The sequence below is a fragment of the Alligator sinensis genome, unplaced genomic scaffold (genome assembly GCF_000455745.1).
Source record: "Alligator sinensis unplaced genomic scaffold, ASM45574v1 scaffold978_1, whole genome shotgun sequence".
Classification (NCBI taxonomy): Eukaryota; Metazoa; Chordata; order Crocodylia; family Alligatoridae; genus Alligator; species Alligator sinensis.
In genome coordinates this window covers 1207060-1212982 of record NW_005842220.1, presented here as the reverse complement: position 1 = coordinate 1212982, position 5923 = coordinate 1207060, and the positions used below count along the sequence as shown (strand labels likewise).

Here is a 5923-nt window from a genome sequence, read left to right as displayed (position 1 = left end):
TAGTCCTCTGCCATTTTTATTTAATATCCCCTGCCCCTGCATTCTACATCACTTGTTCTTCTTTCTTGTCGCTGGTTGGGCACAAGCACAGGGAAACCCACACAGCAGTTCTCTTCTCTCAGTTTCAGGGCCTGGCATCACAACATACCAGAGCAGCTATTGCAGGGCAAAAGTTCTGTTCACTGCCTGCAGTCCCAGGGTGGAGCATGTGCAATCACTCTTTGAGGATGACATGTGCTATCTATTCACACTTTGAAGCAGTGGGGGCATAGAGTATGCTCAGTGCAGATGCAGTCTTCTGAGAGTCTAGTTGCCAAACTCTAACTAGTATCTACTGAGCAAATTTCAAGTCCCTGCTCCAAATCATGAAGGCACTGAAGCTTCTTAAAAAGATTTGCAGCCCATTTTTTAATGTTGTCAAGATAACATATTTTCCCTTAAACTCATCCTCAGAAACATCTGAAATATTTTTTCCTGAGCTTTTCCAGAAAAAATTCAGAGGTAGATGTCCAAATGCAAAATCAGTTACAGTTAAGGCAAAGTTGTAAGTAATTAAATACAAGGACTTCTAAAAGGAAATGAGGAGCAACTTTATCTATAAGGATTGCTACAGGCTATAATGAGGTACCAATGACAACCAGAAGCATTACCATCATTTCATTTAGACTTGCTGTGAATAGGTTTAGATGGCACAGTAGTTAAAATGCTAGCAGATGTCTAAAGTCTTGTCTGCAATAAGGGCTCACTTCTTTTCTTTGTCACTGGTGCTGCTGTATGGACTTTGGCAGCTATGAACATTTTTTTTCAAGAAAATAGCTAATCTAGACACAGTGAGGGAGAAAGGTATTGAAGTGTCCCTGAAATGAATTCAGAGCCCGTTTGGTTTTGCTTTGTCATCTGATTAAGTAGAAACATTCCCAGAAATACTGAAAAGAGTGCAGATGAATGAGGTTTTAAGTCAGCCTCAGTAGTTCAGTAGTGACTGATTAGTGCTAAGAAAAACGAGGTTAGCGCTGCTTATTTTGTTTGATTAGCATCTTTGTAGGTAAAGTTAATTTTGATTGGACTCTACATTTCAGTGCCTCTTACTGTCACATAACAATGACACGGACAGAATGCTGCATTGGACTCTGGAATGCTTTGCTCATTCAGCTAAACAAAAGATTTGTAGTTTACAGTAAAATTGCCTCCGCTTCTATTGCTTTGCTGCCTATGTATGTTAGTAGCTACAAGACAATGAACTTGAGCTATAACTTAGCACTCCTTGCCATATTTGCCAGATGATATATGTCAGGGCTCTATTGGATATGAGCAGCAAAGGAAATAAGGCCAAGGAAAAGGGTTGTATACTACAGCATTTTTTAAACTGGCTCCGTGTGATATGCTACATTCTTTACAGTACATACTAATTGCTCAGGTTATCTGTTGCTTTTGCTTATAACTGTAGTTATAAGGATCATTCTTTGCTTGCTCTCATTTAGCCAATAACATCTACTCCATGCCCTGAACAACTTCCTTCCCACCTATCCACCAACCTTGGGATTTAAAAATATATTAAATTTGGAGCTACTTTTATTTACCCTTTGACTTCTAACCCACTAGAACCACATTTTCAAGCTTTTATTTGCAATGACGAGGCTTAGGGTGAAATCCTAGCTCTAATTATGTCGATCGGAGTTTTGCCAATGACTTCAAAGGGGGCCAAATTTCTGTCCTTACTTTTTTTCCCCCCAATAAATGTTGATCACCTAGCTCTAAGAGCATGGTCTTTAAGATGCACAGTAAAAGACTGAGAGGTACAATACAGTTACATAATTTGACAACACTGCCAAACCATCCAAACATTCAAGGAACTCTCAGGGGCCAGAGGGGTTGAATGGACTAGCCTTTTTATGTCTATTCACTGAGACTTGACCCAAGATATGAATAAGCTGAGGGGGAAAAAAGATATAAGTGACCTATTTACAAGACCACCAAGATCTCACGTGATGTGTAAAAAACACTAGATATTATCTAATTTCATTGCTGTCATAAAGCGGTAGCTAATGCTCACAGATAAACATTATAGAATTTTAGGTCCACTGTTGCAATGTTTTTTGAAGAGACTTGAAAATGGGCATTTTTACTATGGCTGGCTGTAGTCTGATGATTTTCTCATGGAGCATTAAATCAACTAAGATACATATTGCTAAAGCACCCTCTAGTGGGGCAACGAAAGAGTTGCTTTTAGTAGTCAAGTAGCATTTATTCTTTGTTGTATGTATGCATTAGGAGTAATGCTAAGTAAAGAGATTGGATACTAGTGAGGATCAAGTACAAGGACACTTATAATAGTTTAATTTTCCAAAAAGTGAAAGTCCATTCCCTCAATACCTACCCTGAAGTATTCCTAAAGTGTAGACATATTATTGTTATATACACCGTAGCTGCTCAGGGGCTTTAGAATTTCCTTACTTTGAAAAATTGGAAGAATGACTGTGATTACCTTGCAGAAACTTTTTCATTCTGGATGCAGTCTGCAGTCCTGGTCCCACAAGAAGTTCAAGCTGCAAGTTCAGTATTAACCTTTGTGAGAACCCTGGAGGAAAATTTAGGCATGTGTAGTAAAACATGTGTACCCCGGGTACACCCAAGGGTGTGCCCTACTCTTAATTGGATGGGATGGGTAGGCAGGAGGGGGTGCTGTGAGAGGGATGCCAGAATTTCGAGTAGACCCCTCCTTCCTCTATAGAGTTAGCCCAAGCCCAAAGTTCTTAACTATATACAATTTATTGAGTTGTAATATACATAATCATAAAACTAAATATCATATACATATATTTACACAGTGAACATTATCCAATAAGCAAGGTCAAACCCTAAATAACACTATTTACCCATCACAATAAAACAATTTCAGAAGCATCAACACAATACAACATTTCAATTGACAAAATATAAGGCGCAAACAGGAACAATCTTAAAAACACCTATTCCTTAATGTAGTCCCTGACCCATAGCAAGAGATAGCCCTCCTTTAAATGGGGTCCCTTGTGGGGTGTCCAGAAAGCACCAGCAGCCCTTCCCTTTAGGGCCTTGACTAGGCCGGGGGGGTTGCTCACCCAGCCCCTTCCCTGGGTTTGCCTGCCCCAAATATTTTTCCCCTGTGGGACCAAAGGCCCAATGACTCATGCTCCCTCAGGTGGCAGTGGTCAGGGCACAGCTTGATGGGGTCTCCTCTGTTGCAGCGCCTCTCCAGCCCTCTCCTGCGCTACTGGGCTCCTCCCCGCCCTGTGCCCTGCTTGGGGCACCGAGGGCTCAGCTCTTCTCAACTGCTGCACCACTGCTGCTGGCTCCTGGATGCTGGGCCTCATACTGCAGCACTATTTCCCCATTCCCTGGCTTGGCACCGAGGGCTCTTTTAGCACAAGCCGAGCCCTTCAGGCTCTGGCTGTCCGTCCTTATGCTGGGTGGCTAACCCAAACAACCTCCGCTGCTCCCTGGCTCCGCTCCCTCGTGTGCCACCCTGCACACCATGTGGCCTGCTGGCCCCTGGGGTTGCAGGCTTGAGCTGCTGCTTGCAGCTCCCAAAGCCTGGGCTCCCTGCACTGAACCACGCACTATGATGGGCCTGAGCTGTCTCACACTGCTCACAAGGCCCTGAGCTGTCTCACACTGCTCACAAGGCCGGGTCTCTGCGCACTATCCCTGTGCACTGTCAACAGCCTGAGTGGTCTTGCACTGCTCCCAAGGCTGCTCCTCCAGTGGCAGGTTCAGGGGGCTTGGGGCCATTTCCCGGCAGCTTCAGGAGCCTTGGGCCTATTGCCCGCTGGTGGAGAGCTCCCCAGCCTTTCTTGGCTCCACTCTTCTCAAGTCCCTCACTGCATCTCCCCCTCATGCTGGGCATGCAGCTCCTTTTATACGCTCCAGGGCGCCGCCCCTGAAGTCTTCTGGACCTGACAGTTTACAGTCTTCAGTCAGGTCTGGGAGAGCTCTTCTTCCCCTCCCCTCAGGAAAGGGGCGTGACTTTAGTTCTCTTGCTGCCTCCTGATTGGTGGATGGGCTCCACCAATGAAAACAGCAGGATCTCAAGCCTGGGACTCAACCCAAACTCTGAAAGGCAAGCCTGCTACACATGTAACACTTAAGCATGTATAAATGTTTGTAGAATCTTGGCCTAATACAAGCCTAATCATTGCATATAATACTTAGCACCTGGGTGATAGCAAAGTAGATAAAGTATCTTACTATAGCTCCAGAGGAATCATTTTAAGCCCCACTCTGGACTCTGTCCAAATCTACTCCCAGGTGAATTCAAAGTGATACCTCTTAACCTAGTCTGTTGGCTTGATAAACCTTGGCTCAGCACACAAGGGACTGCCCTCAGAGCTGGTTTCTGCTGCTCATCACACAGGTTCCAGCTGTAGGAAGTTCGTGGTTTCTTTGCTTTGTCACCTGCTCCTCGCGATTTCTGGTTCTTGGCCCTTGAGTTCCTGATTGGCTGGTCTCAAGACTTGATTAGAAAATACCATGTGGCACAAAAAGATTTCTCTAAGGGCTAATACAGTGAACTTAGGTCCTGGGTCAGTGTTACTGGAAACATGTTTGTCTGGCTGTTTGTGACAGAATAGCAAGATTAGAGAAAGTGAGAAAGAAAGCATCAAGATAGCACAAGGCACAGCCCGAATGAGTACTGTTCTGAGGAAAAAGCTGAGAAAATGGGCTTTCCTTTAGCAAGAGAAAATGTATTGTTTTGGAGAGGTTTAGGTTGTAGCCGTGTTGGTCTAAGGACACAGGCAGACAAGGTTCCTTGGGTGAATTTGATATCTTTTATTAGACCAACCCAAATGCAACCATTTGGGTTGGTCTAATAAAAGATATCAAATTCACCCAAGGAACCTTGTCTGCCTTGTTTTGGAGAGGAATTTACGAGTAAAACAGCTCACAAACTCAAGTTATCATTGGGAAACAAAGCAATAATCCAAGAGATTTGGATAACTCCCATTTGCTTTATCCATCCTGTTGATTATGTCCTACCCTTTATTCTACCCTTTATCTGATTATAGCATATAAAAGAAAACACGGAGAAAAAAATAACCCAACCCAGTTAGTAAGCGTCCCAGCAAGTCTGGCTCTAACAGTTTTTTGCCTGAAAAGCTTTTTTTTTCTCACTAGTGCAACCCACACTATATGCATATCACAAAAAATAACTTATTTTTTCTGTTTCCTTTCCCCTTAATAAGAAGGAAAACACATGCATGCATGCATGCACATGTGTGCACACATGCGCACACACCCCCACACACACATGCACGCATGCACACCACTTAGCAACTATGTGAGTGAGCAGCAAAGCAAGCTTTTTGTTAATAAAGTAATCAGGAGTTTCTGAAAGCCAAGAATGTTCCTATATTTGAGCCAAGGTTATTGGTTATGTCTGAGTTTCAAGAAAACAGTATGTTGTTCTGAATTTCTTTTAACAGGGAGAAGACCTGAGAGGGAGTGGCTGGGAGCTGAGCACATGACTTGGATTACAAAGTGAGCGCAGATGCCCCTCCTGAACATCCCCCATTTCGGTCTGGATTGTTTATAGTGAATACTTGCCACAAGCCAGCTCTTCCACCCAGAGCCTGGTTTTCAGCCATTCTGCTGAGTGCCCTCAAGCTACACAAGACTGATGCTTGATTCTGCCAGCCACCTCAGAGCTGTCTGGATTTGGGGAAGGATTAGAAAGATGATAATGCCAAATCTTTCAGAACTGGCTATGTAAAGTTTGGTCCCTGTAATCAACAGTTGGGCACCCAAAAGTAAGGTTTTTTGATTCTTCATATGTGCTGAGCCAATAGTACCTCACTGTGGGCACTCATGTTTGAAAACGTTATGACTTAATCAAGGCCACAAAAAGAACCACTGCCAGGGTTGGGATTAGTCTCTTTCTTTCCCT

General features: G+C 43.7%; 1 long non-coding RNA gene across 1 annotated transcript in view; it reads left to right on the top strand.

Annotated features, from left to right (window-relative positions):
• The window catches only part of LOC112550833, a 10113-nt gene extending 4486 nt beyond the window's left edge, over positions 1-5627 (top strand). The window contains exon 3 of the long non-coding RNA XR_003094864.1: positions 5463-5627. This is a non-coding gene — a long non-coding RNA (uncharacterized LOC112550833). The remainder of the gene's footprint in view (positions 1-5462) is intronic.
• Positions 5628-5923: the final 296 nt, after the last annotated feature.